Raw genomic sequence first — 27,310 nt, forward strand, 5'->3', positions numbered from 1 at the left:
ACGTATCATCTTATTAAACTTGCTCGTCTCGAGCGAGTTGCGGTGAACGATACTGTCAATCTGCTCTCGTCTTTTCCACCGCCTGTCATCCGTTCCAACGGCTGTTACCGCGGAACCGCCCTCGAACCGCGAAATTACAGAGTCGTGCGGTGTTTCCAGCGAGAGCAACGTGTTCGCAGGCCAATTTGCCAAGCGGTGATTCTAAGTCCCGAACGAGAGATGTCTGCAAACGAGGCTACACATCGGTCGCCCGCCTCTGTCATTATCGGCCGCTAGGAGCTGGGGCACGAGTCTAGGTCGGCTTGAATAGTCATTAGCAACAGCAGGGGTTGGACGTTGATAAAGGGCGAGAGGAGCAAGGGTAGCGGAGGTGTAGCCGCGATAAGGTGTCTCCTTTCGGACCGTACCGATATCGTGTGGTTAATTTAATTAGAAGATAGGACGATTGTAAGATCAGGGTCGGATGACTAATTTTCAATGATTCGGTGGAAAATGCCGAAATTCTTTCGTTAACATATTTTCTTTGAAATATTTTATTCGTCATAAGCGCGGAATATATAAAAGATAGTAAATTATATCGAAAATCAAAATACAGTAGAATCCTTATAACGTGTAAGATGCAAATTTTCTTCAGACTTCTAATGCCAGGAGAACGATAATGATAACAGGGTATCTGTATGTTGAAGATATCACAGGAGAATTGGTTGTAGATGATTCGAGTTGATAGTGTCTGGCAATTTTATTATGTAAATACAATGAGACTTAATGTATGTAACGAGTGACTATCCTTGGCGGTCTTGTCGAGTGCGATACGTAACAAGTGTCGCTTTGATAAGGTGCTATTTATAATATTAAATATTGGAGCGTTATATTAGATACACTCGAGTACATTCAAACGTTCAGTTGAATGAAGAGCAATCAAGACAACGCGATGAAAAGGAGAATCGCGTTACACCGACAAAAGTGCGTTCAGTTTTGAAATCTTTCAGTTTTGAGAATTCTCTTTATTATTATTATTATTATTAATGTTTATTAATGATCTGCATGTTAATTACCGAAGTAGTTAAGATAAGACCAGTTCATAAATTTTCACGGAAATTTCAAATTGAATTTTGACGCTGCTCTCTTGTAAAAGATGAAATTCTAATTTAATCTAACGTTCAAACTGTGAATGAACAAATCCCACGCATCTTGGCGGAACATCGTCTCGCGAATTACCATAATTTTTGCGAGAATAACGATCGTTAAGCGTTCGTGGAGGCGATAGCGAGTCGTGGTTCCCGCGGAGGAACGATTTTGCCGCGTGTTTCGCGGCCTCTGTGGCGGTCCGCAAACCAACGTCGACAAGCGGACGAACGACCGCTAACGATGGTTAACGACCTTCAATGAAACAATGAACAACGACGCAGTACGCTGTTACCGAACCGGCTACTGTAAATGTCCTTCTCCCCTCGCGATCGTTCCACCACCGCGTTCATTGCGAATTTATTCCTTCTCTACGCGTCCATCACAAAACATCATCGCGTTTCGGCATCGTTATTTGGCCATCAGTGGCTGCGAAACGAGGAGTCTGTATGCGTTTCATAAACACTCTAGTCTTTTCAAATGCGCAAATGATGAGTGTTTATGGCGGTTGCATCGTCGCCGCAGAGCCTCGGTCTCGTGTAGGACTCGTTCATTGCTCCATTTAGCCACTTAAGACAGCAACTTGTTTACGAGTATAACGAGTATAACAAGTATAACGACTAAAGAAGTCGTCTTTAAAAGTACATGTACTCGTTGTTTAAATATGTTCGAATGGAATACTATAGAAAACTTTTATGTGTATATCGCGTGATTTATGTAAAACAGTTTGAAATTTCATGAACGTTTTAATAAGAAGCGATTGTGTTAATTATATGAATAAAATTTTGAACCAATCTGAAAATGTAGCATCGATAACATACAATCATAGTTTGGTCAAATTTAACAAAGTAAGATTAGAATATAGTGTAGCCGTTACGCGTTATCTACGTTGTTTTTACAAAAGATACTATTCTATACTAGAAAGGACGCTAACATAGGGGACCAACATGCGACCTCATGACCGAAATCTTGAAACAACCCATCCAAGTCTGTTATCTTTTATTTGCACTGGAACAGCGATGGCAAATATCTAATCAGTGTCCTACTTCAACGAACCATGAAACGATAGACTCAAAGAAACAGACTCAAGGAGATCTGAAGATTCCGTGTAGCTTCGACCAATCTCTCTAATTCGTAAAGTTTCAAACTGAACCACCGGGAACGGACAGAGGGTTTTTCTACACAACTAAACTCGCTAAATAATTTCATTAACTTGGTGATAATGGCTGGCGAGAATCCTGACGTCGTCTGTTAACCTACCGGTAATTCATAGATCCATGAATTATTCCACGTGTTGCTGGAAATACGTTTAGTTAATCCGAGCGGAATAGTTGGGGCTAAATTAATAGATCGTAATTGTCCGAATTGTTTGGAACTAGTCGACGCAAATCGAATTGCAAACGACGTGTCCCCGGAAGCGGATTTGTCTCTCGACGACCGATGCGATCTTAATTTCTGAATCGCAGAGTTTCGACCAGAAACGATCGTGGAAATAGCCTGATTTGTCCTTCCATTTGTTCGTGCTGGCGTTACCACCGCGATTTCCATCGGTGGACACGATATTACGCACACATTGTCCCAATTGCACCGCGAATCGACGTGAAACGTCGATGTCCACTCAAGATACAACGCTCGTCGATGCGTACTCTTGATGAATTACCAGGCATCGGTGAATTAAATTAATGGAACACACGGATGACTCGTCGATGCGGCGATATTCAGCTGTCGTTGCACCCTCCAGACCACCCGAGGCTAGAATATGCTCGATTTTATCAGAGATGGTCGTTTATTTATGAATTTCAATGGATTTGGTGTTAGCAGGTGATCGAAATTCTCGATTCAACCCAGCTATTGTCCCCGAATTTTTCTATTTTCGTTCTGTTCTTGTCGAAACGAGTAAAATAATCTTTAAACAGAGATATCGTAAGAAATCCATCGATAATGAAAAATACGATTGAGTTCAAAATTACCCGTTTCCGGTAATTTTCTTTATTACTATATATATATATATGTCTCTATCTTAAATTTACGATTGATCTACGTGTATTGTTAAATCCATCACTTTCCGAACACGACTAAAGAAATTTCTATTAAATTAAATCTGTATGATAAGAATCTATTAAATTTGATGCAAATGAATCTACTTTACATGCTAAAACTGAAAGAATGGAACGAGATATCGGTACCCTGATCTTACTTTGTTAAATTTTATCGCGCTACGCTATTAATTCTACGAATTAATGTTCCACACGAACCTTGTCAAGTGACTGAAAAAGGTCGAATTATCAATTGATAGAAAACGAGACTTTTCCAAGATTTACACGGTGCGAAGGCAAAGCCGATCGGGGGCGAACTACCGAGCCTGTTACGCGTAATTGCACCATCGATCCCAGTTTCACGGAACGCCGCTAATTGTAACGTCAGTTCGCGTGCCGCCACGCGATTTGTAACGAAGGGTAGGAGATCGGATCGCTCCGATAAATAATTCTCTCGCCCTCTTGGGATCGAATTGAATTTCAGTTCCAAGATTAATCCCAGCTGCAGCTTTCGTTGCAGTTCCGCAGAAACGAACGAAACAAACGTTACTTACGCTTACGCGATGAAGAATCCGCTTGACTGTGATATCGCGGTGACAAAGGAACATAAAAGGTTGAGCTGTTTGCAAATTTTCTTTCGCCGGCGATACGCTTGCTCCGAAAGCTACTCGATAAACTGAACTTCGAGTACGAAACTGCAATCGAATTGTTGATTCGATTCGATTTGTTTGTTGCCAGGTTTTGCGCCGATGAGCTTTGTTCCGCCACGCACTTTTGTTTCTCGTTTGGAGTGCTCTTGGCTTTGTTCGATATCGATGCTTTTCTTTCAATCCAGTGCTAACGAATAAAAGTATCGAGACGTGGACGTTATTATATGCAGTATGTTTGATTTGCAGGTTACTTTCACGATACAATTTTACAATTAGTTCAATTCCGACCTCTGTTATAGCGCATTTAATTCCAAGATAAATTGAATCATACGATCTGATTAAACTTTTATTTGCAATTTGAAAACTAAGTAACCGCAGAAAACATCAATTTAAAACTAAGTTCGAAGATTGATACTCGATATATCTATGGGAAAAAATGATTGGAAATAAATTTCACGTCATAATGCTTGCTAATGTTACGATCTTATTTTATCGCGTAATCTGTAACGTTAGAAACGACGCGTTGCATCATTAATCAGGCCTGTAATGCGTCAGATCTGCCGTATCGAATTTATAATAGTGCGTCAAGGGGTGCGAATTTCAGCAGTACATACACATGAAATGAACAGTTTGTAATCGATGTCCCGTTTGCCTTTGTACCAGTGCAGCGCTTACACACGCGACAGAGGTGTTACATGTTGCCAACAGGGATTCTCGAACGTGATCTTGCCACTCGTGATACGATTATGTGTTCACGCACCTTTGACAACTCGATTATAAAAGCTGTGGCTGATGATAAATATGGAACGAAGATTGTCTTCAACTCTCTCCAATTCACAGGATTTTAGGTCAATGCATATGTCACGAGAGACGTCGCGCTCCGCATAGTTTCAGCCTCCAACATTAGTAACCGCCGTTACAATGGTAACTACGTTTCTGATTCCAAATTATCGATTATACTCGTGACTTGAACTTTTTAAAATACTCGCAACACACCAGTTAGTGGTTCTTTGACTGCCACGTTGGTCATTGGAGACCGGAGCGCTTGAACTTTTTACAATCGTAAAAATTGTACGAAAATTGACAGTTAGGGGATTTAGAATATAACCGATAAATAGAAGATACTTTGAAATAAAAAGTGCCTCATTGAACGATTAAACATTTTTATTAGAACATCGATAAAAAAAAATGAGAACCAATCTTGCATCTAGCGGTGCACAGTGTTTGCACTCATATCTTTAAAGGGTAATATACGAATATTATTATAAACACAGCTTAGAAAATAATCGTAAATGCTGCTTTATGATCATATAATTGAAGTTAGAAGTGTGAACATACCTAACTATTATATATAGAATCAGCAAATGCTGTTTACTAATATCTTCTACACGTTTTAACGATATATTCTGCACGTTTTGCTTACGACGAAACAGCGAACGCGAATGGTTTGTTGAAATAAACAAAGCCTTGTTATAATATGCCGCTATCAACTGTTACCAAGGCGCCACAGTGGTCACCCGTGACCACCAATAAGATAAACGGTCCATTGGAGAAGAATGTCGTCTTACATCATCGATTTATTATTATTTTGCCATTATATACTTTAAATAATAAAAATACTCCCGTGGCGTTCTAAGCAGTCAAAGTGTTAATACGAGGAAGTCTAACCACGAGAAACTGTCTCTCCCAGCGATGTACTAATAATCCATGTCGCGCTCAAGTAATTAAAAACGGCGTCGAATTATCCCCGGCTCATTTGCCAGTCCGCTTTTTATCATATCGTCCCAGTTACATCGGGCCTTTTTATCAGCCGTTCGAACGATTGCGTCTCACGGCGCTGTTGCTCTTATTTCATTCCGATGATCTGCATCGTGTTAAGCGCTCGTTACACCGCGCCATGGAGCCAGCTTTTTATTTGTTTTCAGTTACAACGCGCAACTCGGCCGGGATCGTTTCGGTTTTAATAGCGGAATTCCCTATTATGATACGTAAAGACATTTTACAATGAACCTTTTAAACGAAACTGTAGCGTTTAAAATTTGTCTACTTTTTCCATTTATAAAAGAGAAAGAAACAGGAGGAGGGATACGTAAAAGAAATCTTACAATTAATTCTCTGAAAGAATACGATGTATTTAATTTACTCCTGTGAGATCATATTTCTAACCAAATAGTGCGAAAACGTAGAAAGTAATATTTAAAGATATATCCGCTTGCTTGCACAGCAATTTATTTATCGTTTAAAATTGAATCTAAAAAATATTTTTTATCGTTTTTCATCACTTTGAGTCACATTCAATTAGCATCCGCAAATTGCTTCGTTCAACCATTTTTGGCGAATAGCTTGTTTGCGAATCACGTATATTCATTTCCCAAAATATTTGAACACTCGTATCTAAGCACTCTCCTATCGATTCCGGAAATTGAAATACCAAACCGATTAGGCATTTAAAATTTCCAAGCAAATTCAATTTATAGAAAACACCGTAAATTATCAATACGATTAACATAAGGTTAAAAAGCTCACAAATGAAATCGTTCGTATTCATAAATGAAATCGGATAAATCATGATAAAACAATGAAATGGCTTTTGCTTCTGTTTTTTTGTTAAGTTAAAATTATATTAACACATTGTTGACGCGAACCGTAAATCGACGATTTCACTTTGTTAAACGTCGAGGGCGGGAATCGTTCGAACCGATGTTTTACATTTTATTTAATTTGACATATTTCTCAATAATATGCGAAAACTGAGGTAAAATATATTCCACGATACACAGTCAACGATGTGTTAAACCGAAATCCAATTAAAATCACTGTAATGGACAAACACGTGTTAAAACTACTACGAATATCAAAAAACGTCCTTCTTACAGCCTACGACGAATCCTGGCCATGAATTGCAGAACCAACTAAACGACCCAATTGACAAATAAATCGCCTGCGACGTATCGCTGGCGACGTTCCATTAAAAGATGCGCATGCACAAACATCAGCGCGTAAAATGTTAGGAATTTTCGGCGTACTCTGCTTAAGAGTACGCGTTCATAATTTACGGGGTTGAATGGATTCGAGCCATCCGTCCCCGAGCCATCCCTCTCGGCTCGACCTCGAACGCAAAAGCGGTCGATCTACACGCGGATGCTTTTCCACGGAGCCACTTTGCGCGGATTCGCGTGAACCGTCTCGCTCCTGCAACTGTTGCTTCCCTTCGAACGCGACCCGTTGCCAGGGAGCTTCCGTAGCTGGGATCTAACCGAGCGATCTCTTAGAAATTTCCACGCTATTGCCGCCCGGCGATTTTATACATTTGCCAGCGTTATGAAGTTATTCGAGACACAGTAGAATTTTTTTAGAGACAACTCGATAAAATTTTCGGAATGATTGAAGTTGGACACATTTTCGTTTGATACGAGAGAGACAAATACGCGGACACACGAAAGGATTCGAACTAATTGTAGCAGTTTTTTATGAATGTGTCCTAATATTTAGGTGCAAGGGATTACAAAAGTATTTAGAACAATTGCCACGGTGGTCATCGGTGACCTGCGTTACTAAACTTTTTATAATGATCAAAATAAGATAATTATTGTAGTATCGTGGACGAGGGACCTCCTGGGGGTGTCGGGCAAATTATGAACAAGCTGTTGGGGAACATGTGCGTGGTGGGGCTAGGACAAAAGACACGAGGCTAAGACAAAAGGTTGCTAAGGGACGATAAACGAATTAACAGTCATTGCGACTTGAGACATTAGAGAGTGCACATTGCGTTGTCGAGAGAGCGTTGAATCCGTGGTGACGAGAGTTGCATATTAATTATCTAGTTGTCTTAATTATAATACGTTATTGTGATTAACTCACGGTAAACAACCATCGTTTTCTGTTTAACCAACATCTGTTTAATCCATTTATTGTAAATAAACTAATTGTAGTAAAGATCCTACATTATGATGGACTAAAAAATTGTTCGCAATGCGAATAACTCGGGTGTCAAATACACGACTTTCAAAGCTCTTAGTATCATGGAAATTCGCTTGTTCGTGACGGGAATACGAGCTTATCGAAGCCCTAAAAGACATGAAAATAACGACAGTCGTCGAGGAGGAAACGCGAATTCAGTATCTGTATTGCATATCCAGAAGTTCAAAGAGTTTCATTGTGCGAATTTGTTCTCGGCAGCTTGCTCAAAAGCGTTACGTCAACTGACGAGCTACTTTCTACGCGGACGCGTTAGTTTAGTGAGAGATTTCGTTATGCTGGAAAAATGCTCGGTTTCGTTAGACGTGTCAACATGTATTCTCCTTTCAGAAGCGCTCGTGTTATACGAACGTAAATTCGAATTAATAATTCAACAATCGTTTAAACTGCAATAATCATCACGATTATTAAATATGTGAAATGAAATTTCGAAATAATTTTCTCTTCCGCGACATGTGCGTTATTTTCGGAAAATCTCCTGTTATATAAATGTAAATTCGTCATTAATTCAACGACTATTTAAATAATAATTTCAATAACATTTTTATTATCGATCGCCTCAATATTGAATAACTGAAATGAAATTTCAAAATAATTTTCTTTGCCGCTCTGCCACTCTGTATTATTATTTTCAAAAGAATCATCCATTCAATTTCATTCGAAAATGTTTGCATTACTCGCGGCTATAAACTACGAAAGTTACTTTTGGAAAAAGCAATCACGTTGACGCTCGATTCACATTCGCAATTTCCCACGCACATCCATTTCGAAAACCAAAATTTCTCTCCATTTCCACGCGAGATCGATTGGAAAAAGATTACCTTTCGATCTTTCCGTGTCCTTCATCACCGGTCAGTTACATCGAAAATCACGAATGAAAAAAACCTTGATACCAGCCGCAAGTTATTCGATCTTCGAATCCTCAAAAGGGTAGTCCCATGAAACCCATTGGATTAATCTTTGTAGAACGTTGAACGTCCGTCAAAGCATCGTCAATCGACGCTGGATCGGACAGGATCATACGAGTGAACAAGGGAAATCGAATTATTGCTGCAGCTATGTGTCCTGTTCGATTTGTCGAATCCAACGTTTAAATCGCAAATTGCCTCTCTCTATAGTCAAAGAGACACGATATTCAAGAACTTGTAAACGCGTTTGAAAGGATGGGAATTTTGGACGATTATTTACTATGTATGACTAAATTTCGAGCGAAGAATTCGAGATCATTTCCTGAAGATAATGAAAAGAATTATAAAATAAAAAAGGAAAGAATGAACGGATGTTAGGATACATTATGTGAAAGAACTGTGCCTGAATTAGATCCTGAATAATAGTCTTTGAATTATATTTCGTCGTGTAGCGGTGTGTTGCATTATCCTCTTATTGTTTTAACATATCTAATTATCGTTTTGTTCTATTTTATACTGATATTTTGTATTCCCTTTCATTAAGTAAAAGATATCGGAATAAAAATAAGAATTCTTATTCTCGCGAGTTCGTGGCCTCTTTAACGTGTATATTCGGCCACGTGATCATCGTCCCGCGACTTTATTATCAAGTTTACGGTCACCGAGTACCGCATCTTCGCAACGTAGCTGGAATTTCTCGAGTAAACGCGGTCCCGTGACGCATGTACCGAGAATCAAGAACGCGAATCGATTCCAAGTGGGAGATTTCTTTCTCGCTACTCTCAAGTTTGTATCCTACTCTCTCCATTTTATCTTCGATGTAAAAGATTTCTATTTTCTATACTCACACAGCTTTCAGAGGAATAAACGTACTACGAACGAGTGTTTCATGACACGTAACGCGAAATGATTTATAAACTGTTCACCGATTATCTTCAGATTCTCAATTCCTTGGTTATATCAATTTAACTTTAATTATGGACCTTCGACTTTTTTCATCTGTCGTTTCATTATATTTGCCACTAAAATTTGAGACGGTCTGGTTAACAGATTAACACGGTGTGAAGAGAATTAAACGAATAGTTTAAAAATGAAAGCAGGATACTAAACGTGTTCTTTCCTGGTTAAAATCGGTTCTTGTTTGGCTCGACAAACGCTAAATGCAGCTAGTACGTGGAAGAGGCTTGTCGTTAGAGGCAGAACGCCTCTTTGAAATTCCTTCGAGTCTAGAATTTCTTCAAAATGGGAAGGTAAGCTGCAAGGTATACGAGTAAATAAAGTCGAGGCTCCACGAAGCCGACAGTAATTTTCGTGAAGCTCCTTTGAGAGGAAAAAAATGACTTTCCTCGGACGGAAACCGCCTCCTTTCATCGCGTGGACCACTTTCATCCTCGATATAAGAGAACTAACGAATGATCTAATCGGCTTTAAAAACAAAGAGTAAGTGTTACGTAGTCGGTTAATAAAATATCACGTGAAGCGTGATTTTTATTGTCTAGCTAAGTCTGAGGTCTTTGCAACGTTATCCTGGAGCTCTTGAACAGATTTTTCGTCGCTAATAGCGAATCGTAACTACCTAAGAACGTATATATAGAAGATCGAGACACTGCAAATTGAAAAACTACTTCCAAGTTTACTTCAAATACTATTAGTTCTGAAAAAGAGAATGAAAGTTTGAGACGCAAGAAAGAATGGATTTCTTATCAGTTCGTTGGAATCCAGGTGCATCTAACACGGATTCATGGCCAATATCGTGATGTATGTCGCTGCTGTCTGTACTTGACGTAGCCAGCCAGCGAAGCAGCTTCAATTTGGTAAGACAGGCGTGCAAGTCGATTTCCTTCGTGTAACGTATGCCCAGATAATACATGAGATATGGTGATGCATGGCTTCCTCCTTTATATATCGATGTGCATAGGGAAATCGAGTTTGCTGCGACTCTGCCAGTTACGTAACTCGTTGAGAGTAAAAAAGGAATAAAAAATATCGAATTTTCACGAAGGAGCATAAATCGGCAGGAAAATTAAATAAAATAAATCTATACGTATTGAAAATATCGGACGCTGAGGGAAAATTCAGCGAATGAAAAACAGCACGGTAAAGAAATAAAATTCTGTGTACAATGGACAAAGGAATTAAAAGCGAGCAACAAACGAGCGACTTTCATTTCCAACGACAAAACGAGCCACATTGTTAAATAACAAAAGGAAAAGCATTTCACAACGGGATCATGCGAAACTGAAGATGCAACTTTAAACTCTGTACAGCCATTAACATATTTCCGTGGCGAGTGCAGCCCAAATACCCGGGCTACGTTTCCTCCTTAACTCGAAACGACGAGGTAGCGCATAATAAGCGTTACATCGTATTGCTCCCAGGCGCCTTGTAAAGCTTCCGTTTTGCTCGCCGTAATCCGGTGACATCCAGTTAAGGATCGTTTCACGTTACCGACTAGTAGGCTACAGTGGCCCTGGAGAATCATCCGATATATAATTGCACGTTTCCAGTTTCGTCCTGACCTAAATGTCTGAAAGCGTTCCACGTGTCTGCAATAGTTAGATCAACAGGACCTACTTCTTCTATGTTGTAATACAGATATCAGACTATATCCCTCGTCGACCAGAAAACATCGTGCAGAAGCGAAAAACTGAAGAGGTGAGACAGTGAAACGAAGGAACCGACGTGATTGGACGTGCACGAAAAGCAAGAAAAAAGAATAGAATAAACGAGGCAAAGAGGACGTTCGAGTTAGCGGAGTGGTAGGACGAGACGTGACGTTCTCTCAGCGGAGAATCCACGTGGTAAATTATTTCTTCGTTGGCTGGCTAATAGGCGAGAGCCGAAATTACGCAGCGCGCACAAAGCGACCGCTCCATTGTATCGGACAAAGGGAATCGGGATACGCGACAGGGAAGGATCGCAAAAATTGGACGTGTTCCAACTCGATTTTTTTTTCATTAATTCTTTTGCCATTTTTCTCTTTTTTCTTTTTCGTCTTGTTCTACTTGGCCTCTTGTCGCGTGCGCAACTTACACTTCCGTTCTCAGGTATTAGGACATGTACAGACATTACTTAGAACGTCAGACTTGATATTAAAATATTAAAATCTAAATCCGACTCGTGGAATCGTGTATCTACAGACAGCGATATAATTCGTAAGATTTATGTTGCGATAGTGAATATACGAGTTCTTCATAGTCTAATGTTGCAAATAAAGTTTAGTAATTTCCCAACGATTCGTCGAGTTCATCTTGCTTTTGTCCAAAAAAGATCCTGATACCTATGAACAGGGGTATACGTGTACAGCTTGTACCTCACGAAGGTGGCTATCGATATCACAGGCGATGGTTCATATCGGTCGCTGTAGAAACGAAAAATTCACCGTTCCATACAAATATCAAGCAACGGGTTATTTCTGCACATGTTCGCTTTTTTTTTCTTTTTTTCCTTTCTTTTTTTCGGTTTTTAGTTATATAGTAACACGTCGTGTCGATAACAAAGAACATTGCGATCGGGTCGACATCCATCGATTGAAATCTCTCTCTCTCTTTTCCTCCGTATGCTTTTATTCATTTACAATTTTTTTCTCTCCTTGTTTTTTTCTATATCGTAGGTTAAAATTTTGCTCTGGAAGTCACACAAAGATGCAAGTGGAATATTAAAATATAATGGATCTCTGCGGTCGTAAAATCGAATAGTCTCGCGGAAAGCTGATTACCTATCTTTTGTTTGCATTAAAACGGTTCGATCGAGCCTGCGTGAAAATGCGATAAAACATAACAATGAGCGACTAATTGCCCCGTTACCGTATCAATTAACCAATCTCTCCTTTAGCAGAGAAGCCATTAATGCTTCGATCAAACGCGATAAAACGCGCCGGGCCAAAGCGTTCCAGCCTTTTCCCTTGCCACACCGTGTCAATTAGTCGATCCCCTTTTCGCTCGTACAAGATGAAGCTTTCGGTAGAAAGTCAACGGATACAAGAGTACTTATTCGACACGGTTCTTTGCCACCATATTAATTAACTAATTGCCCGATGATAAAGTAACTTGCGGACCCTCGATAATCGTAAGTTATGGTCAATCATGCTCGTACAATGATATGCATTTTCCGGGATTAAGGAAGCAAAAACATGCGAGAAAACCGGAAATAGACGATGAAAGAAGGACACATACAGACATAGCTTTTTACGCATACCTCGTACATAAGAAGGAAAAAGAATTCCATGCGCGATTAGAAGATCTCAGAGCTCTTGAAATTTTTATATACGATAGTATGTGGGTTAAAATGACGTCATCGAATACTTGGACATGCAAACTTACTTACTGTATCATATACTTTTTCGGTTTCGATGAGAACCAACATTCGAAGAGGCTGGAATTCCCGCGAGAAAGAAATTCAGGCGAAAAAGAAATCCCGACGTAAAGCAAAGTTTTCAGAGAGTTGAATCCTAACAAAAATTAAAATTTGCAGAGAACCAAAAAATCCTGATAAGAACCAAAACTTGGTGAGAAGTAAATTCCAATAAGAAGCAAATTCCTAGGAGAACTAAATTTCTATGAGAAGCGAACTCTGATGAAAATTAAACAGACTACGCGGATCAAATCCAAACAAGATTAATATTTAAATTCTTATATCTATGAGAAAATACACACGTACAAATGCACTGTCATATGCAACTCCGTTCTCCATTCGATTCGATGTTTTTCCCTACTGTCGACACTGACACGTTCGTTTACACGCGGGACACTTCGTGATTTCCCTTTCTTGCTTCCCAACTTCCATCACTACACGTTCGTAAATATCGACGTGGACGAATGAGAAGAGTAAGGAGTACCTCGATAGAAATACACGAGAAATACGAGAACCACGACTCTCTTAGTCTGTTTTCTTGTTATTCTTCCTCTTCAACATTTATTCGTACAAGTACGTTTGAACCAGTACAATCGCATCGTGTGCTTCTACGATATTGTGCTCGTCTCTTGGAGCTCTGAGATAGCTATATTACATGAGAATTCGTGTGAATAATTGAGAATCGGATAAATGTTTATGATAAAGTATCGGTAGGATGCGAGGACTGCGTAAGTAGAACAAAAATTGCGGTGAGACACGAAAATTTGGTTGTACGTGATAAGAATGTCCGTCGTGCGCGTGAAATTTTTAGAATCGTGGTGTTATGGAAAAGTGCGAGTATTATTAACCCATTAAGGATAAACGTAATGTTAATTTACATCATGCAATTCTGGTTTCAATGTTACGGCTGTGAAGGAGAATTTTTTTAGATACAATTTCTCCCGCCTAGATTCTATAGTTTTACGAAATCCAAAGAAATTCTTTACAACATTATAAATTGTTAAAATATAAATTGTTGCTTTGTCCTTGATACATTTAATGGATTAAGACGAAAACTATTCGCGAACGACAGGTATATTGATCGTAAGCCAAAATATCATCGTGTGCAGACTATACAGCGATACGAACTGAGAGCAGAACACAAACTACAACCTTTGATATACAACCTCACGAAAACGTCAGTGCCGTCAACGAACGCAAACTGTTCGCAAACACCAGTATGTGTGTTGTACCATTACAAAGCGCGCGTGTCAAGAACACAGCCAAGCCCAAGTCATATGGCCGGCAAGATACAAAGATTTACGACTAAAAAGCCTATTCGAATACGCCGATGTATCGTCGAAATACGATCCCACCCAACCCCATTACACACAACCTTTGATTTAAATGGCAGCGACGCGAGGAGAAAAGTCATCGAGTGTAAAAAAACGCAAGATAGTAGAAAAAGCGAATGTTTTTGTAAATACGAAAAAACGTGATCGTTATTGAAATATTAGGTTGTCCGGAAAGTGTCTTTCTTTCGCAAACGTGTTTTTTTACAACAGTGCACCTTCGTACAAACGTGAAACCAAGTGTGTGAAATGTCACGGTGTTTATCTCAACAGAACAAAATGGATCGTACGTAATTCGACGAAATAATATAAAACAGGAAAACGTTGTGCGTCTATTATTTCCTCATAAAACGAAAGAAACTTTTCGGACAACCTAATATATGTAATTTTGTGTGTTACACCGGATCAAGCGTGTAGCAGTGATACACATATATGAGCGTGAGTATGCGCGTGCGCAGCGTCTCGTAGAACGACAGAATGTCACTGTTCCATACGGTGGAAGAAACGACGAGACTAGAAGAGCGCTGAAACACGTGTAACGGGTATCTACGAACATCTTGTAAATCGCATATTAAATAAATACAAAATTATTTTATTATCATCTCTACGTGTAATGTAAATGTTCCTACGTATTTATTTCGGCGATTACGATCCATAATTCTCAACAATCGTTTATTAGTACAAAGTGACGGTTGATTGACTGTTTCGCTCAGGCTTGTGCATTTTCACAAAGAGATTTCATTAAGAGATTAACCAATTAAAAAAACAAAAATCCCAACAAAGTTCAACTTTGTGCGCTTCCAAATGCTATTTCCATCTCTCTCCCTCTCTTTCTCTCTCTTTAGAATCAAAATCATCCCCCGAGGGATTTCTCGTGGCACGAGAAAGAGGAGGATGCGGAGGCAAGAGAAAAGAGATCGGAGGAGTTGGCGAAACGAAGGCAAAACGTTCGTCGAAGAGTACACGGGAATAGGCAGAAGGAAGGGCAGGGAACGCGAGGCGAGAGGGAAAGTGCAACTCGTCGTTGTTAGAGGGGAGAAACGTAAAAGCGAAACATCGTCGTTGGAAACTGGCGCCTGGCTCGCGAATAGGGAAGCTGCGAGTGGAGAGAGAACCGACGAGGTGGCGAACGGAAGTAGAGGAGAGAGGTGGAAGAGGTAAAAGTGGTGTAGCACCGTGCGAACCAGAAGCCGTTCTTTCGCCCTGGCGTTCGTGCGTGTGTTGCGAACGCTCCATGTTTGTATCGCGCGACGTGTGTTTCTGAACTAGCTGGCGCGCACAGTTACGGCCACTTTGTCGCCGTGTACTTTGGGAAATTTCCAGTTTCGGTGTCCCTTTCCCTCCCGCGCTCCAGCACACCAGGTACGGCGAATCGTTTCGTCTGAATGGCTACGAGACGATTCGTGCGGAATTTAGGGATATTCGGGACAATTTCGCGATTTTAGCCAGACTAAAGGCTGAAACTACCTGTCTCTGGGACGTGCAACGACCCGGCACGTCTGCTACACGGAAATCGAACCTGCGTTGGAGTTTCGATTTCTCGGGGTAGGTGTGTTTAAACTGAATTCTACTCGATTCGATTTCCTTCTTTTCCTTTTTTTCTTTTCTTCAAGTCGATAGAAAGAAATTGTTGACTGCGAGGAAACGTTTAATTGCTTTAAAATGAAGTTTTCTGGATTCCTTTAATCGAAGAGATCGTCATGATTAAGAGAAAGGAAGTTTATCACGATGCAATAAATACTTTAAGTTCTTTAAACTTTACAAAGTTGTAGGATCAAAGAAAAGGAAGAAACAGGGATGGAACGATATAAAGCACATCGTTGGAGTCTCTTTTTACTAACTACGATAGAGACAACAAAATTAAGTAACGTAATGAATGAGAACTAATTGAAAGTGAACTGTCGCGTTAACGCAAGATCGTGTCTTACCGAGTTAGAAAGAACTGGTGAAAATACAAATCAGGATATAACCGGGTTACGTTCGACTCACACGATCGCTCTTTTTCTCTTCGGTAGTAAAAAACAGACAGCCGTTTCTGACAAACATAGAGTCACGCGCAGAAAAAGAAATCACGATAAGAAAGAAGAAAAGAAAGTCCTAACAAACTTGCATTGCGATATTGTAAAACCTACAAATATTCTCTGAAACCTGAAAAATCAGCAAGTCGACACGGTTACATAGTATTCAAATCACGATCAGAGGTTCCTCGTCCAAGCCACGTAGGAGCGCAATAAAATTCCGCACAAGTAAATCGAGGACAGCAACTACACGAGAACATCGAGTCCCAGGACTGGACGTTCGAATCAGAAGGCCATTTCCGGCCTGGAGGCCACGGATGCAGTTCAGAAGTGGCACTTTTCTACGCGTCACGAAGCTCGATGCGGTGGTACTTCTCGTCGAAACGGTCGCGTTCGATCACGAATGATCGTCCCATTCGGCACGACTCTGTATCGAACCAGTAAACGTTTTACGTTAGCCGAACGACTCTCTTCCATATTTTATGGAACCGCTCTAAAAGATGTAAGACTATAGCGCGCGAAGCGAAGTCTCGAAGAGAACGCGTCGATAATTTAATAGAGCAATTAACAGTTAAAGATTCCAACGTGAACTTTATAGTTCTTTTAAGTGCCCAGTCTGGAACAGAACGGTTTATGGTCGCAGGATTGAAACACAGGAAAATTTTAGAGGAAAATAAATAGCTGCGATCCTGGAATTTTCAACGTGTCCATTTCGATAAGTCTTTGTTTTTAGAATTTCTGTTTGAAAGTTATCTTTGGGATCTTTGAACTTTATAAACTCGAGGTACAACGTTTTAATGAAAATATAACATCGCACGTAGATATGTTTCGTTTTTAAAAATATGGAACATTGCGAGAGGTACCCAAACGCACACTAATTATGGTCTCGTTTGTAGATCCAATTTCAGCGCATGAATCGTTTACTTTGGACGTGGATGCTGACTGCTGAGGTACCGTTAGTTGCAACAGAAATTCACGTAATATATCAAAAACTGAATGACAGAAGATATTCGCGTTTAGAACTTACGACGAATGGATACTTCGAAGTGCTACTGAAAATTTGCTTGATCGACAAGGAACCTCGTTTTGACATATTTAAGCGACTTGTTCAGGGAGAAAGTGAAGAATTAAAGGAGAAAGTACAGAGTTCAAGGAGAATTCATAAACGAACGATAATAAACACTGGTTCTAGACTAGAGACAATCTCAACCTGTACATATCAAATATATCTACTTATATCTAATACTTATTAGCAACCGTATGTTAATTTATTTGCTATATAATTGACTCTGACAACGTTCTCTAGATTCTAGCTATTACAACGCTTCGACTCATAAACACAGCGAAATAGATACCCAACTATTCCATACTTTCTGCATTAAACACGCATTTAACACTTTCGCTACTATGCACACGTGGTTCCGACAAAACTATATAGAAAAATAAAAATCACAACGAACACGAACGTATCGAAACGAACGTTATCGGCGAAAATAAATGCCTATCTAGATTAAAACATACGCTGATTCCAGAGATACAATAACGCACGTGTTAAACGAGAAAAATCAACTGCGCTATAACACGAAGATCAAAGATCCTAAACACGCGGTCTCTGTTCGCGTGTTCGAATTCCATGCGGCTCCGTGTCCCGATGTGACGCGTGGACGAATAAACGGCCGCGGGAACAAATCGAGTTAAAAGTCGGACTGCCGTGAAAAGGGACCATGATCCAATTACCCCGTTTTCCGTTTCGAAACTCGCGTTCGTTTCGGGCTGCACGAACGCCTCGCCCAGGATTATCCCTGTGGCCGCTTCCTAATCCCTCTTGCACTCTGTTTGAGCTATTATTCAGACGGCCGCGCTCTGCAAATGTGCCTGCAACGACAAAGAACCTTCGCAAACACGTGTCTCACACGGTGAATGATGCGGATAAGCTCGCTTGGCTTAGGTCGCGCGATCATTCACCATCGCGCATGGAACGTCTCTACGTCGCATCGTCTTGTGTTTGAGCGTCATACTGCTCGATCCATGGATCGTGTTTGAGCTGTTGAGTAGTCGAGAACGAGGATAATGTTTGGTGTAGAGGAGACTGTGTGCTGAACATTGTGTACGTGCGATGATGAGTGTTTAGAATTATTAGGGTTCGATGCAAACGGGCAAACCCTGTCGTGTGTTCGTTTCATGCGAGTGTCAGTAATGCGTTAGCTTGTACGAAGGAATATACGAGAAAGTGTTATTTTATTTATTAAAATTATTGAAATTATATTACATCGTATTGTACAAAATTTCAGACGTTTGGCAACGATTAAACATGTAATTTTTACACTTACGAGCAATATGTTCGTTGATTTACGAAAAGGATTTACTATTTTTCTAATCTTTGATTTTATCATCATCTAAAAATGTAACGTTTGACGTTTCAACTATAACGTTCGAATTAGTTCGCGATCGATGTAAAATTCTTAGAAAAGAAGATGAGATATGCGAGTAACGCGAGAAGAAGCTACGACCATGATTTCTATAAACAAATAATTTACAAAATCAATTCAATTGTCGTGAAAACAAGCAAAAATCGTAGCCGGAAGGAAGCGAGGCTCTATGAAAGTTCATCTCGCGTTATCGTTTTCGACAACAGGCAGCCGAGCTTCTGAAATTCCAAGTTATCGACAAAGATGAAGTTGGTGCGGCTGAAATTTATCAGAACCACGCCTTAAAGAACGCCTCGCGGGCTTCCACCGTGAATTCAATGAGCCAACTACCATGCTCTACCGATCAACCATTGAAATATTGCAACGATCGCAATAAATATCCAATTTAAACATCTTTATACCATAAACGTGCTAGAAACAAGGACGATTCATTTAATCAACGATCTGATTAGAAAAAAGGAAGGATAACAGGTAATTTCTATCTCAAAAAAAAAAAAAAAAAATAAGCAAAATTAGTTTGAACGATTATTTCATTTCACGTAATAAGCTACATGGAACAAACGCAGACGTTTAAACGAGATATATTAAATTTACATGGCGGAACGACAAACAAAGCGGACGAAACTTGTACTTTTACGCGATAAGATTCTGTGTTTCGCGCAGTCAACATTGTTTATGGAACCACGGTACAGCGACGCGGTATTTACGCGAGAAGAAAGGTGAGACGACCAGATATTTAAACGACCCGGGTCCACAGAGAGGCAGGTGTTTTTCCGGTGTTTATGGGAAACGTCAAGAAAACGCGAATATCATCTTTTAAACGAGCCTCTGTTCTTTACTATCTCTAAACCCAAACCAACCACCTGCTCGACAATCTTCGCGAATTAAAATACGTACGCTACCGTTTAAACGTAACTTGTTTATTTTTCACACGATGTATTTTAATTGTAAAATTATAAATTACACAATCGAATCGCAATGATCGTATTCCTTATAATTGATAATTATCAAAGCTACGTATAATAGAGTATCGTGTCGTGAATAAGTTAATCTTTAAACTATAATGATAAGATATATATAAATTTATAATACGAAACAATATGGATGTTTCTACTTGGAAATTTTTTTTATGTTTGCTGCAAATTCTTCGCTAAAATCCGCTGGCTTAGAGATATTTTCCTGGCAAAGCGTAACGATTCAATATCTTTTGCTTCGTGTAGGGCATTTTAAAAGCTAATAATGCACCGTGTGGCCAGGGTATTATAGGCCGCGAAACGCAATATTCTAAAGTATAGCATTTAAACCGACGACCAAAGACTTCCGTTCCTTTCTCGTCGTAAACTTAATGGAAAAACCGGTGCACGCATGTACATTAATTCGACCGAGTCAAAAAACGTTCTCCTATTCATGGAACGTTTATAAAATACACAATTTATTAGTTTATTAGAAAGAAAAAAGAATAAGTAATGGCCGATATTAAACGAGGAGTTTAGAAAAAGAAATTGGTATAAGAATGGTAGAATTTTAAAAATTCGAAGAAACTGTAGGTCAACTGAACCTTCGACTGTAGACTGTACGCTTCTGAGAGTAGTCTCTAATGAATTTTTATTTCAGTAGCATAATTTAATACAGAATTCTACAAGCCCCATCGTTTGAGTTCCTTTACTAGAAAAACTTCTTTGATATTTTCTTAAAAAACTCCAACAAAGTATGAATTTTATATACATGTGCCGCTTTTTGTGTATTTATCTAACTTCTGGAAAAGAAACGCGACTCTACGAATGTTCCACCGGAATCTTCAACTAACAACGACAATAAATAACAACGATATTAATGAAATGTTAGTAAGAAAGAGAAGACAAAGTTCACGTGGCTCGTACGTGTCCGACAGACTTCTGTTCCAGTTTCCCGCTACATGACGCGCTATTAAGTCAATTTATTGTTTACTCGTTTTATTAGCTGACGGCTTGATGCGCTCTTCCTTTATGTATTTATTATACAACGACTCTATTCATTACTCTACATCGCGAAATTCCCGGCACGGAACGTTCGTTCCATTATTCCTTACACGGTTGCTTACTCCACTTTCGCGTTTTGTGTAAATGGCGTAAATTAAAAGAAAAGACAGATTCCTCTTCCTGGAACCATTTCGGGCTACTATTATTTATCAACTAATAATATCAACGAAACGCTAAGTTACAAGTTGTAGATTGTAGAATTCCCTTTCGCAAATTTTCCAGTTTAATCGCAATAGGATAATTCAGATAGAATATATTACGAGTGTTTATACGATTTGATATTTCTATTGAAGCAAGTGGAAAAATGGAATGTAAACGGAGATTTGTTCTACCCAGTAAATATCGTAATGAGTATTACAAGTTGGATACTTTATACATTTTTACGTATTATTTCACGCAAACGTACCACGAATGTAAAAACATCTTCAGACTAACAATGAGATAACTTCTGACGCGTAAAATTTACTTCGAAAATTTGATTCGTTTTATTATCAAAATCTGTTGCTATACTCTTCTTAGCGAAAATATTCTATGTACTATTTCAACGCTGAAGAAGACTGAAGTTTCATTATATTCTTTACGTAACCTTTGTTTTTCCTCGTTCAACAACCTGTGCTCGATACGGCTTCACGTACGAGAAACAAGACACAGTAAGCTTCGGATGTTCCGACGTATCTCGAAAAATGGAAAGATGCTAAATAAGATAATTCAACTAAGGAGGCTAATCTAATGCAAGAGGAATTTATTAATATTAATAAATTGCAGCTTGTGACCAAAGTTTCACTAACGATGTTACTTCAATTACACAAGAAGGCACACGGTGTGCACGCGTCAACTCATTGTTCTTTAACAGTTCTCTGTTTTCGATCGACGCAACGATTCGATGCTATCCGGATGAATGGAAAGGCGAGGATCGTTAACCAAGCTGGCAAAAACCATTTTCCGTGATTAACGACGGTATCGAACGAACTGGATCCGAATATCGCCGTTCAATTTTCCAAATCGTTCGCAGGAACAACCAAAAGATCGAACGCGGGGTGGCAAAACCGAGTTCGATTACGAACCTGCGTCACCCGGCTCGATATATCGTCGATTCGATCTTAATTGCCTTTTCAATCCCGGAATGTTCATTCGACTATCGAAATTTCAATTAAAATTATCGCTGTCCCGATTACACGGAACCGTTCCAGGACCCAATCAAACACTCGCTTCGTGTAGTACGGGCTTATACCGATCTTTCTGAAACAATACCGTGTTCGAGTGGCTGAATCCGCTTTCGCCCCCTTTTTAATTCTATTCCGTGTTCCCGCGCGAATAATAAGTTCGACCGATAAGTTGGAACGAAGCGCGTTAAAACTTCATCGCGTTCGATCAAGCACAATGCTGACTGGATAATAGACAAGTGAAAAGACGCTTGGAGAATCTCGATGCGATCGGATTGACACAGATACCACTCATCTTTGTTCTCGTAATGCGTTTTAAAATAATCCTTGGAGTCTAGATCGGATAATTGCAGTTTTCGTTTTCTTATTTTCTATCCATTTGTAATTGCATCTGAGGTGGTTTAGCGGGTAAGTGTCCAAGAAATACTCTCGATGTTCAACAATATAGTTTATTTAATAACCAACAGCCAACAATCAACGATCCACGATTTTCGACTATGTTTGCTTCGCTGTTACACTACACCCTTCGCACTTCGCTGTTCAAAACCAAATGAATCTTTGGATAGATTCTTTTCTTTTGTTGCTCCTCGATATCATCACTACGCACGCGTTTGTAGACGTCCACGACCATTGCCGCGTATGCATTCTTCCGAATATTCGGAAGGACCGTAAGGATAACGATGATACATTAGGCACGTCGGCCTTACGCTTTGATGGTATAGCGCTTTGTGTCGCGAAGCCGGCGGAAAGTTGCGTCGTCGAGTGCCGCCACAGATCTATTCGAAAGGGAAAAAGATCGTAGTTGAGGATAAAATAGAACGAAACGAATGGTAATTTTCACGCAGTAGCTTAGTATCGTGGACAGATTGCGTAAGAAATATCGGGTGAACCATAAACAATGTTGCGAGAAAACCCAAGTGTCGGCAGGCCAAAAAAGGTTCTGGAAACCTCAATGTGTCCTTGGTCCTTCAGTCGAATAGTTAAGCGGAAGAAGGCCTACGTAACCATAACCGTGGACTATTACGGAACACATACGTGGCGGGGCTATGAGAAATGACAAAGGGATGCTTAAGGGAAAAGGACGAATTAACAGACAGTCGTAAATTGAGAGTCGAGTTGTGAGGAGCCGAGAGTCGAGTTGCCAAGTTGTTACGAGTTGTAAACTATTAGTTGTGAGCTGTGAATTATCTATTTAGTTGTCTTAGTTATAGCACATTACTGCATTTAGTTCATGTTAAATAACCATCGTTTCTTGTTTATTGAGAATAGATCCATCTATCGATTAATTTATCATTTAGGATTGTAATCATGGGAAACCCTAATTTCTAATATTTCCGAATAAATAAATCCTATAGTAGAAATAAAATAGTCGAAAGAAATTCTCGAAAACCTAACCCTCTTACATAGGTGTCAGACACTGTATAATTTTTCTATTTGCCTGATTTCATATTTCGTCTTTCAAATACGCTTTAGTCGTTAGTCGCTTTCTTTATCGTTGTAAGACGATGATCGATAGAATCGACGAACAGGAACTTGGCGAGTGCGTTCGGAAAGACTTAGGCTCAAATGGGGCAACTCTATTTCCGACGCGAAACAAGCGGCTCGTTGTTAACCTCGTTAGCGAATCGTCGGAACTATTAAACGAGGTCGCCCGCGGGGAAAAGCTTGCGTTTGATTCGCGTGCGCAAAAATACACTCGTGGGAAGGTAAACGGCAAGAAATTTCTCCCGCGAATGCGCGCGCCGTTAATCCTCGCGTTTTCATGCCACTTCTTTCACGAACGTTCTATCCAAAAGCAAAAACGATTTCCCTTTCCTTCCCCTTCGCCGCCTTTACTTCGCTTTCTACCTTTTTCTTGTTTGTTATTATTATTTAATTTGTACTTTACAATTTGTCCAGCTGGACATTCGGTACATTTTTCTAGCTTTTTACCTTTTAACCGCGATCTTTTAAGCGAACGCGGTTATGACAACAGCGATCGGTATGTAACGCCAATTCACATCAGAGACCAGGCCACACACCGCGGACAGGATGGCACCTAGATGTCTGCACATCCTTGGCGCGTATCCTCGGTAGTCTTAAGTACACACCAGGGGTCTTGGAATTTTCATAGTTAAGGTCCTTCGGACCAAGCGAGTATCTCTTGTCTTGGATTTCCTTTTACGTTTATCGTCTACCAAGTGTTAACATGGAAAGTTGATTTTCCTCACATCTGGTATGTTCCGTTAGCAACTTTCTCAGGAGGGCGGCTAAAACCCTTCCTGGTCCACCAGCCGTCTTATTATCCAATCGGAGACGGTGTCTATTGCCCTCGCTTCCTTAACCAAAATTGTCATCAACAAATCCGATAGTCCCGTGTCCTTAGACACACCCACCCCTAGCCTTCCTCAGACACGGTATCGTCAGTAAAACTCACTTATTCCGTATCCTTAGAATAGTCAACGTATCTTTACCGATCTCTACCCTTACAGTCGCGTACTTAACGTATCATCGTAACTAAGTTTCACATAACGTGGTTGGAGTGAATTGTGATTTGTGTTAATTCAGTGTGTATTCCGTTGTGATTGCTGAATTCATAATAAAGCTTACTTAAAACAAAATTAATAGTTGTGTTACGACTCAGCTATTTTATTTCACCAACCAGCCCTTAAGTTTACGTGACAGGTACTTCGACATATTTGGCATTCTCGTTTCGCCACATATTCATTTTCAAATTCAAATCGGATAATCTAAGTCGACGATGAACCTACGGTTGATTCAACAAGTTGAATATAATTGCTCGACTATGGAAACACGGAGATATTTTTCGCTACGGCGTACTAATAAATTGAACAAATCGCATAATATACGTACTTGGTAATAATATGGACGAGCAAATACCCTTTTATATCGATGTGCCATTTATATAAAGCCATGGATATAACGCGATACCGTAGTCAGAAAAGGAAAGTTTCTACCGCGTGACTCCATAACAATTTGACAGCTAGAAACGACGGTCGAATAACAAGAAGTGCGTGTGCCGGATGAATGAAACGAAACGTCGAACGCAATCTTTAATAAGAGAGCGTTTTTACGGCCGCGATTCAAGTTTCGCGCGGCCGTGTTACGCGTGCTTGGAATTACACGATGAACCGAGAACCAGTTTCGCCGTTTCATAGTCGATTAATCTGCGACGCGAAAGTGCTGGACGGGTTTTCCATTAGAAACCCTGACCGAACGGAATACTGCGAGACTGATCAACATTCTGCGTTTTATCTCTTTAGGATTGAATGTAAACAAGTGTGACGTAAGTATTAAACGACATTCTTGCATTATCCGTAATATTCCTGATGCTTAATGACGTGTTGTATATAGTGGAAACTTGTAAAAATACTATGACGTGTAATTTGTACAGCACTTACAATCTTTGAGAATTAAATAGCCGGGAATATATTTATAACACGAAGAAAACGACCAAAAGAACGCTCGTTAACAAGTCACTATTTACGTGTATCGCGCAACATCTTAGAAGATCTGAACGAACTATGATTTTTAAGAGCAATGAGTATAAAAAAGGAAAACACACATACGACTATCCGTAACGATCATAGTCGACGATTTATGTCGAATTTTGATGGAATTTTAACAAATACCAGTCGACATCACGTTCAAATATCGTTAGCGATGTACGTGGACGCTATAGTAGACTTTATTCGTTTGGTAGATGTACAAAGCACACAAAGCGCTATAAAGCAACCAGATACCCGTGTGTTACGAACGTTCTATCGCTACGTTAAGGTACAAATAATATTAGCAAATGTACGCAGAGTTTCGAATACATAGATTGTTTCTTTGTCAATTATTACTTTTGTCAAATATTATTACACGTTAAATGACTGTATGTATCTATATTTAACGAGAAACTCGATTTTCAAGCGAATTTGTTCAGTAAACGTTTGGATAATATAGTGGAGAAATATTCGTATATAAATACTCGAATTGCCACGTTACATCTCGCTACATTTTTCAGTTTTCAGTTTGTCATGTAACGAAGAACATTCAATAAAATGCAAAGTTACGCAACCGGTGTTGCGATAACCACGTCGGTCCCCTCGAAAAACATTAAAGCCGCCTATGATTTTTCAAGCGTGTACGAGCGCATTACGAGAGGGTGTAACCATCCGCGCTGTGTACTCGCGTGCACTTCCTGATTTATGGACAAAGCTCGTCGACCGCGGAAGGTGTATCGCGTTCAAATATCGGAAACCGGTCCATTGTACACATTCGGGTACGGCGTTGATGATTCAAAAAGCGCGCTCGCGTTACCATTATTTACAATATAACCATTTACGTAGAAACCTTCCTAGCCGGCTCAATTAAATCAATTATTTAAAAAGAAGAGAAACAAAAATGTCTACGTTATCAACGAAATTTTACGCAGGCCAATGATGAACAAATGGTCGAATAAAATAGCAGGAAATATGGAAAATTTGTGGAAAAATTAAAGATAGCAATTGAACGTTATGTTTGTCCATGTATCGTGAGAACGTCTTGTTGATACAATTAACGAAAAATAACGAGAAATAATTCCAATGTAAAATAGAGGTAAAAATGAAATTTTACATCTTTCCACGTATTCCTATTTCACTTCCTATTGTTATCCTGCAGTTGTTGCTATTAGTAAACGATAACGATGAATAATCTAATAATATGATAACGAAATGGAAAAGAATATGCGGAAAATTATAAACAAGATTAGTAAACGATAACGATGAATAATCTAATAATATGATAACGAAATGGAAAATAATATACGGAAAATTATAAACAAGATAAGAGGTAAAAATAAAATGTAATTTTCTCTTGTTCTACCCTTTATTTATACCTTGTGGATACGAATAGCAAGCAATAACGAACACTCGAACGACAATTGTTATCACCTAATTCGTTTCCAACGGGGACGAGGTAAGTTTTGGTGTCGTCGCTGGGAACGAGAGACGTGTCATTTAGCCGGTGTTCGAGATAATGAAATTTAAACGAAGCACTCGGGGGCGAGCGTAACCGCTCCGAAATTTCCATAAAGTTTCGCCGGTGAAGCGTGTGCACGAGCGCACGCGTGCGGCCCTGCAGCAAAATTCGTCGTTGGAAATAATTGTAGATTTCCTCGGTGTAACACACGTACACGCGTTTTTATAGTTTTACGTGTTTCTTTTTCCTTCTTCCACTTTTTCGTTTTCATAAGCAGTTTTATGTTTATTTTGATCGATACTCTCCTTCTCCCCCTCGTGTCATTATTAAACATCAACGACAGAGAATACAAAA

At 39.6% G+C, this 27,310-nt stretch overlaps 1 protein-coding gene across 2 annotated transcripts in view; it reads right to left on the reverse strand.

Moving 5' to 3' along the window:
- LOC126865049 (protein-tyrosine sulfotransferase) overlaps window positions 1-27,310 on the reverse strand; it is a 181,405-nt gene that overhangs the window by 151,967 nt on the left and 2,128 nt on the right. The window contains exon 2 of one of the 2 annotated variants that reach the window (XM_050617112.1): window positions 13,024-13,147. The exons of the other annotated variant lie outside the window; for it this stretch is intronic. The gene's annotated coding sequence lies outside the window, so the exon portion shown is untranslated. The remainder of the gene's footprint in view (window positions 1-13,023; window positions 13,148-27,310) is intronic. 2 annotated transcript variants of the gene reach the window in all.

The sequence above is a fragment of the Bombus huntii genome, chromosome 4 (assembly GCF_024542735.1).
Source record: "Bombus huntii isolate Logan2020A chromosome 4, iyBomHunt1.1, whole genome shotgun sequence".
In the NCBI taxonomy this organism is placed as follows: Eukaryota; Metazoa; Arthropoda; class Insecta; order Hymenoptera; family Apidae; genus Bombus; species Bombus huntii.